Below are 9,755 nucleotides of genomic sequence, written 5' to 3'. Positions count from 1 at the left end.
TTTACTCTGACCACTCAAAGGGCTTTACACAACTTGTCTTATTCACCCATTCATACAAGCACTTTCTATCTAGTATTCATTCTCTGAATGAATACACCATAGAGCAGCTTGGGATTTGTAACTTTCCCAAGAATACTTGGCATGCAGATAGGAGCAGCTAGGGATTGATTCCAATTAGTAGATGACCCACTCTACCTCCTTAGCTATAGCCAGGCAATATTAGTCTCACAGGACTAATTTCAAAAACGTATTTGTCACTTTGAGTCAAAAACATGAAATGAAAATTTAAAAATGCCCTTACCTTCCAATTAATTAGACACAATATTAGTAATGCTTTTCAACATTTTGCACTCCAGTAGACCACCATTTGCAAATATAGCCCCAGTAATAAATACCTACACAAAAGCATCATGATTTGACAATGTCAGTAAAACCTGAAACTGATACAAGCTTCCTGTAACTAGAATGTATGGTTCACTTTTGGTAACAGATTGCACTAGACTGTGAGGTGAGGTGTTTCTACTAAGATATGGAAAAGGGTGTAAATACTAAGATTCCCCAAAACATTTAAACAAAGGGTTTTTATGCATATGATAACAAAATAACAAGATTAGTTCAATATTTGGTTTATTACAGATAAAAACAACAATACAATTACCAACCAGGAATTCTTTGTAGTGTATGCTTTGGTCTTCATTCAGGTAGAGAGGCAGGACCCACTGTAGGACAGTGTAGCACACACTGCCTTCTCTTTTCAACCGTTTAATTCTAGGGAGAGTGACTGAGAGAAAATACACACATTCACATTCTACAACTCAGATTTCCATGGGCATGTGAACTGAAAGACACAGTAGAGACAGACAAGTAAAAAAATAATTGGTGAATTGTATCATTTTGTCAAAGAATGCACTTTACTCACAACAACAGATATCAAAATACCCTGTGATGGGTGGTTGTAGCTCATACGGCAGTTCAGGTCATCTGTGCAGTACCAGTTTGCCAAATCTTGTTGGGCAAGATACTAACTCCAAGTTGTTTGCCAGTGTATCTATGAGAGTGTTAATTCTCGGTTAAAGTGCTATATAAGAACCACTATATATACAATTTTCACACAAAAAAGAGGACAGGTAGAAGGCTCAACAGTGGTGTCACAGTGACTTTGGCCTTGGACATTTTGGATACAAAATGTCACCACTTAGTGTTATTTACCTTCAAACGAAGAAGCAGAATTCCAATTTTCTCTTTGAATCTCTGCACAAATCTCTTATAAGATAACACAAAGTGATTCTCAAGAAAGGCTAACATTGCTGTGTTGCACCAGTAAAATAACCTCAAAACCCTTTCGCTAAGCCCTGTTAAAAAGTAAATAAATAAAAATGTGGCTTTTTCACTTCACTCCAATTTCTCTTTTTTCCCTTTTCTTTTTCTATTTCTCAGCTTTTTCATGTTTTCTTTCTTTTCAGTCTGGCCTTTACCATCTGTCTGCTCCAGCATAACATCCACAAGACAATATGAATAATAAAATAAAGTAAATAAATAAAACAAAAAGAAACTACAACTGTCTTGCTACAAATGCTGGACAAGACAGATTTAATAAATAAATAAATGAATAAATAAATAAATAAATGCCTTACACGTTCCAGAAAATAAGTATATTGATGGATTTGCACTTAATAAATGGCTAAGATAGATTGGAACAGTACATTTCATAATTTGTAGCATTTTAGTTTATTTAATCTAAATAGTTTGGAGCTAACAAACCCAGCTAACACTAATATGCTTTAAGCTTATTCATTCAAGATAATAAACACTATAAAATAAAATAAAATATTAATAAATAAATACTGTCCAAATACAATAAAGAAATGTAAGCTAATTGTGAAGTAATACATTTCAAGTAACTTCAAACTAATAGACATGTAAGTAGTAATACAGATGCGGCAGTCCAGTATGGCAGCCAACCAAACCAGTTTGTAGTGATGTGCGGATCGATGCTGAAATATCGATTCCTCCTACCAGTGATTTATGTTTTAGAATCGATTCGCACATTAAATATCGATATTTTAGTAATTTAGGGTAAATTTGTATATTGTCATTAACTGGAACACAGTGGAAAGAAACTATATCATTTGGATTGTCTACATTGGAAGGAACTACTTCCTCTTCCGCCTTTCATAGTCATGTGCGAAATACGGCTGTATAAATGTGTAGCAGCCCTTGGCTTGCGCACTTACAAAAATGGCTGAGAGCAATTGGAGTTATGTGTGGATGTATTTTACATCCACAAACCGCCGCCAGTAATCTGGTTTGCGATACATGTGGCAAGAAAGTGAGGTGTTGTGGCAACACCACTAACCTTGTCAAACACCTCAGAGTAAATCATATCACAGAATATGGACTGACTGATTCTTATATAGCGCTTTTCTACTCTCCCGGAGTACTCAAAGCGCTCTATACAACATGCCTCATTCACCCAATCACACCCATTCTCACAAGCACTTTATCTATACTTAGTGCTTTCTAACGACATTCATACACATTCATACTCCGATGGATGCATCAGAGAGCAAGTTGGGGTTAGTATCTTGCCCAAGGATACTTGACATGCAGACTGGAGGAGCCTGGGATCGAACCACCGACCTTCCGATCAGTAGGTGACCTGCTCTACCTCCTGAGCTACAGCCACCCATGTTCGCCACAACATGACGATCGTATGTTGAGGCGAACTGAGGAGGAGGATTGGACAGGGACAGGTGCTGCTAGGGCGAGACAGACGTCTCTCACGGAGTTGGTGAGGTGTTCAAATAGCGCAAAACTTCAGTTTTTTAATTTCTATATGATGAATTCTGCATTATTAAGTGATAAGAACAAGTAATCTAATGTCCTGTAATAATTATGACGCTATAATTTGAGCTACAATAAATAAAATACATTTTTCTACAAAGTATCAGTATCGGATCAGTATTGTCGATACCACCCTGAATTTTACTTGATATCGGATCGGAAAGGAAACCAGTGGTATCGTACATCACTACTGGTTTGACAACCTGTTTAACAGGTTTCATGCGTGTACGCATGCGCGTTCAGGTGTGCTCGGGGTTATGTGTGTTCATGTGTTGAAACACCCAGGGTGGCTGCGGGGTGATATGTGTTTATGTGTTTTTAACTGTGTTTTAATTTAATCAAACCATAGGGTTTTTTAATTAAACTATTTTTATGGATTTGGCGGGTCTCAACATTCAGTTATGTAGACATATGTGTTCTTAAAAGCAATTCTTTTGCGATCCTGGAACGATGCAGGGTCCTCTTCCCAATCCGACTCTGGCTTCATCCAGAAGGGCTCCCGCGCTGTCATCGCTGTGGACCAGCTCTACGTGGCTGGACAGCTTTACCGCGACCCCGGCATCACTCCGTGGCTGTATTAACTTCACAGCAGATAAGAATCTGCTACACCCTTTCCCTATCCACTTATACTAACTTGCATTAACATCTGTTTAACTTACCAATATCAAATCGCAACTTAAGTATGAAATGCCAGGACTGCCATAATGAATTAATTAAATACACCATTAAATAATTAATTATATTTGTCAAAAAAAAATTATTAATTATTTCCGATTTTAATTAATTATTTCCGATTTTAATTAATTATTATCACATTTAATGAATTATTTAATGGTGTATTTAATTAATTCATTATAGCAGTCCTGGCTACACACACTTAAGTCAAGCGGACTCATATTAGTAAATATGTACACACACAGTCAGACTCATGGAGCATCTCGCCACACTTTTTTTTTCTCTCTCTCCTTCTCTTTATTTACGAACAAGTGATGTATTCTCTCCACTTGTCTAAGCGACACACACATCGTACACCCCTAGTTATACACACACATCTATGGGCGCACTAAGGTTTGTTACATGGAATGTAAATGGAGCTGGCTCCAGAGAAAAGAGGTTAAAAAAATTTAACCAACTCAAAAAACTACAGGCAGATGTTGTCCTTTTACAAGACACCCACAGACCTCTTAGAGGTTTAAAATAACTTAAAACACAGTTTCCTAATGTGTTCTCAGCTGTTATAATTCTAGACAAAGGGGAGTAGCAATTTTAATACATAAAAATATTAATTTCACAGTACTCAATAGAGTTATAGATCCAGAGGGCAGATTCTTAATCATTAAACTATCTATACTTGATAAAAAGATATGTATTGTAAATGTATATGGTCCAAATGTTGACGATCCCTCATTCTTTCACGGTTTTTTCAGTGCACTCTCTGAACACTTATATAGCACACTTGTTCTTGGAGGCGACCTCAACCTTGGACTAAATGAAGAAATTGATAGGCTCAATACAGCAGGAACTCAGAGCAATTGGCAGTCCACAAATATAATCAAACATTATATGAACAACTTTGGTCTTTACGATGCATGGCGCTCCCTTCACCCCAACAGTAAGGAATATACTTTTTTCTCACATGTTCATCACTCCTACTCTTGTCTGGATTATTTTTTGGTCAGCTGCTCACTGCTGAGTGATATTTCAGACACTGAGATTCACCCTATAGCTGTCAGCGATCATGCTCCTGTATCTTTAACACTAATACACAAGAATAACACAGGTAAAAACTGGAGATTTAATACATCATTGCTTAAAGATGACGACTTTATTAAATATTTTAGAAAAGAATGGACTCTATATTTAGACTTTAATGACACTCATGGAACATCAGTATCTGTTCTATGGGAAGCAGGGAAAAGCTGTGATGAGAGGTAAAATAATTTCTTTCTCATCACATAAAAAGAAAGAAGAAAACAAAAATATTCAGGATTTAGAAAAAACCATCAGATCCCTAGAAGAAGCCTACGTGTCACACCCAATCAGGAAACGTTGAACAAAATACGCAAAACAAAACTAGAATTAAATGAGATAATTAATAAAAATAAATAAAATTCTTAGTACAAAGACTACACTTACAAAATTATGAACATGGTTATAAATGCAGTCAATTTCTAACGAACCAGCTAAAAGTAAATAAAGAAAAAACAACTATATGTGCTGTTAAAGATTTATCTGGGAACACAATTTATGAGCCGAAACAAATAAACAACATTTTCAGGGATTTCTATAAAACGTTGTATTCACCACAAATAAATCCATCTAAAAATGAAATTGATCAATTTTTGGACAACATAACACTTCCAAAATTATTAGACACTCAAGCAATGGCACTGGATTGGCCACTGACGCCAGGTGAACTCCAGGAAGCCCTGATAAGTATGCCCAATAATAAGGCTCCAGGTCCAGACGGCTTTCCTGCAGAATTCTACAAAGAATTCTGGACGATTCTAGCACTAGTTTTTTAGAGAACGTTGTTGGAAATCAAAGAAAAGGGAAGACTTCCATCAAATATGAATTCTGCAAACATTAATCTCCTGCTAAAACCAGGTAAAGACCCTGTATATCCCTCAAGCTGTCGTCCAATATCCCTTTTAAATGTAGACCTTAAAATAATCTGCAAAACTCTCTCAAAGAGATTAGAGAAAAAAACCCCCCTCTTAATTCATCCTGACCAAACTGGTTTCATAAAAGGTGGGCACTCATCAACAAATACACGTAGATTATTTAATTTGATAGACTACTCATACAGTAAAAACCTTGAAACTACAATATTTTCTTTAGATGCAGAAAAAGCATTTGACAGAGTTAACTGGAAATTTCTATCTGCAACTTTACAGAAATTTGGTTTTGGAACCTGTTTCATTAACTGGTTAAAAATATTATACAATTCCCCAACAGCTTGTGTCAAAACAAATGACCAAACATCCTCCAGCTTCTTTCTCCTGACGGGCACCAGGCAGGGATGCCCACTGTCCCCTTCACTGTTTGCAATTTTTATTGAACCACTAGCAGCAGCAATTAGAAAGAATACAGTAATTAAGGTCATAAAATGCAAGAACGTGGAACATAAAATCAGCCTTTATGCGGATGATGTGTTACTTTTTCTCCAAAACTCACAAACCAATCTCTCTGGGGTAATTGCATTGATTGACTCTTTTGCAAGAATATCAGATTACGCAATTAACTGGTCAAAATCTACAGTCCTTCCGATTAATTGCTCCTTCCATAATTCCTCTTCTACACCACTGCAATTGGGAAATATAAAATATATAGGTATTAATGCTTCTCCCAAGCTTGCAGATCTAACTAAATGAAACCATATCCCAGTTTAAAGAAAGTAGAAAAATGCAAAATGGGAAGCGGATTTATCAGTTAATTTAGACCAAAAGTTCTGGTCTCAGATATCCTTAAAAACCTTTCATTTAATTAGAAATCCCAGTCTTCAATTAACTGGCTGGGCCTTGAGGGTTTAGGTCCGGGTTGGTGTGTCGCTGGGGTTGTGAGCAGGTGGGTGTATGGGGGCTCAGCCGTGGCGCAGGGTGCCGCCAGTGCATCGAGCCACCTGGGGGGCTCTTCAACTGGTGGGGGAGGCTGTTACATCTTGCAGGAGGTCTACTCTCTCCAGGAACTCACTCTGCAGGTGGGGGAGATATAGGAGAGGTGGAGGAAGAACTCAGCCTGGGTGTCTATTGTCTTGTGTAGGCTGGAAGATGAGTGGATGACAGGGTGGGTGCAGTTTTCTCTGTGGTGGGGCCGGGCGGTGCTGCTGAACTGGGCCCCGGTCCAGATGGGCCAGGGCCCCCTTGCCATGGTGGGTTGCAGAGTATGGGGGTGCCTACTGGGGTCAGCGGGGGAGCTGGCCTCAGGGAGGGGCCACTTGCAACTGAGTAAAAATACAACTTTGTCAGAAAAAGAGTATTGCACTTAGTGTTATTGCACATGTGTGGATGTGTGTGTTTGATCAGTTGGAGTCTTTGTTGTGGAGTCTGACAGCAGTGGGGAGGAAATCTCTCCGTCCCATACCATGGGTGCCGCAGCCTGCCACTGAAGGAGCTGCTCAGTGCTGTCAGAGTCTCCTGCATGGGGTGGGAGATGTTGTCCATCAGGGATGACAGCTTAGCCACCATTCTCCTGTCACTCACCACCTCCACTGGGTTCAGAGGGCATCCTAGAACAGAGCTGGCCCTTCTGATCAGCCTGTTTAGTCTCTTCCTGTCCCCTGCAGAGATGTTGCCACCTCAGCAGACCACACCGTAAAAGATAGCTGAGGCCACCACAGAGTCATAGAAGGTCTTCAGGAGTGGGCCCTCTACTCCAAACGACCTGAGTCTCCGCAGCAGGTACAGTCTGCTCTGCCCTTTCCTGTAGAGGGCTTCTGAATTATGAGTCCAGTCCAGTTTGTTGTTTAGATGAACACCAAGGTACCTGTAGCTGTCCACAGCCTCAATGTCCATACCTTGGATGTTCAGTGGTTGCAGTGGAGGATGTTTGTGCCTGCGGAAGTCTACCACCAGCTCCTTGGTTTTACTGGTGTTGATGTGGAGTTCAGTTGGCACCAGTCCACAAAATCTTGGGTCAGTCCACTGCACTCCTTGTCGTCCCCATCTGTGATGAGGCCGACTATTGCAGAGTCATCAGAGAACTTCTGCAGGAAGCACTGGGTGGAGTTGTGGGAGAAGTCTGCAGTGTAGATGGTGAGATTGCGATTTGAGATTCCGAACTAGTCTTACATAGTTGATGTGAACTATTTCATGCACTTTTTTTTTTTTTTGTATTATGCATCAAAGTTATGCAAGGCAATTGTAATTTATTTGAACAAATCCAGGGGGAAGTATCTCCTTTTTAGCTTCAGTGACACATATACTTCACACACCTTAAACTAGATGTTAATGTTCTCAAAGTTAACACGGCTCATGTTACCATCTAGTATTTCTAAAACACAGCTTCGCCGGATGCCCTGTAGACTCTCAAATGGAAACACCAACAACCTAGATATTTACAAATATACGTCAGGCCATCTTTAACGTCTATTATGTATGCTGATATTATGTATGTAATGCACACAGACAACATATGATATATATATATAAAAAAAAATAGGTGAGCTTAACAGGTAAGGTACGGTCCCCCATACAGTCCATACATACATTGTCATAGATGCAAGAGCACAGAAAAAGGGGTAATAATAATAAATACAGCAGTAAATGTTAATTGAGTCATTTTATTTTTTCTAAATTCAAAATTACTTTCTGTCCACCATCTGTGTGACTAACAGTCTCACTAGCAGGCGACTATTGTTTTTGTTTACTTACTTACTTACTTACTTACGCTGTCCATGTAATAAACAAAATGGTCTGCTCCGCCGCAAGTTCCTGAGGCGAAAATGGCGAAGGGTTTCAGGCTCTGACGAACGCTTTATATAGACCTAGTGTTTCCAAAACAATAGAGGGTTTCGATGAATCTGGGGTCGATACACCTGCAGGGCATCACCTTGCTGTGCAAGTTTAAAACAATGAGGGTGCTTGAACTATGCTGGGGTGGGGCACGCAGTTGCTGAGCACCGGTGTAACTGGCCATCCTAAGGAATCACAACAATTAAATGATACCCCCGGAGGGCTTTTGCATTCCTGAACAATTTCAAACAATTAACTGTTGAAAGACAGAGGGTGAATGTTATTTGTGATCACCTATTGCGTTAAAAACTAGTATACTCTGAAACCCGCACAGAAGAAGTACCCATTTGTGCTGTTTTTAAAATAAAATGTTTGTGCCACTGCATGCTGAGACATAGTCAGAACCACAAAATTAGTGTGATTAAGACACAATTAGTTTGAAAGAGTGATATTGGCTGCTTCGGGCAAAAGACAAGATCCTGTGCAACGTGTTTTAGAACTACCACAATAGCATTTATTTTCTAAAGGGGCTGGATGTTATTTGTGACCACCTATTGTATTAAAACTAGTAGATTCTGATACCCGTACAAAAGAAATACCCATTTGATCTGTTTTTTAAATAAAATGCTTGCATTGCCACATGCTGAGACATCAGAATGACAAAATTAGCGTGATTAAAACACAATTAGTTTGAAAGAGTGATACTTGCTGATCCTGTGCAATGTGTTTTAGAGCTACCACAATAGCGTTTATTTTCTAAAGGGGCTGAATGTTATTTGCGACCATCTACTGTGTTAAAAAACTAGCTGGCTTGGTTCAACATTCCGAAATCCCGATTTTTAAATAAAATGATCGCATCACCCCGTGAAAGAAACCTCAGTAGATACGTAAAAACTAGTTAAATTAAAACTAGTGGTTTGATTAAAAGAAATACTTATGAACAGTCCTGAAGGCTGAAATTTCCCATACAGAAGAAATTCCCATTTGTGGCGTTTTATTAGTGTGATTAAAACACAATTAGTAACACTTTTGACTAGATGCAAATAAAAAGCAAGTACCCATTCCAGGTTTGTTAAGGTGCACTGTGAAACAAAACGGCTTCCACTCCGCCACACAAAGCAAAGAATTGCTTTTAAGAACACATATGTCTGCATAACTGAATGTTGAGACCCGCCATAAAAATAGTTTAATTAAAAAAACCTATGGTTTGATTAAATTAAAACACAGTTAAAACACATAAACACATATCACCCCGCAGCCGTCCTGGGTGTTTCTACACATGAACACACATAACCCCGAGCACACCTGAACGTGCATGCATACACGCATGAAACCTGTTAAACAGGTTGTCAAACCGGTTTGGTTGACTGCCATATTGGACTGCCGCATCTGTATTACTACTCATGTACCACTGTGTTCTGTAAGAATATGTAGTTACACTTACACTAACAGAACAGC

The sequence above is a fragment of the Neolamprologus brichardi genome, chromosome 10 (genome assembly GCF_056152115.1).
Source record: "Neolamprologus brichardi isolate AB-2024 chromosome 10, ASM5615211v1, whole genome shotgun sequence".
NCBI classification, from domain to species: Eukaryota; Metazoa; Chordata; class Actinopteri; order Cichliformes; family Cichlidae; genus Neolamprologus; species Neolamprologus brichardi.
The sequence above is the reverse complement of the archived record's forward strand: the minus strand, read 5'-3'. Positions refer to the sequence as shown.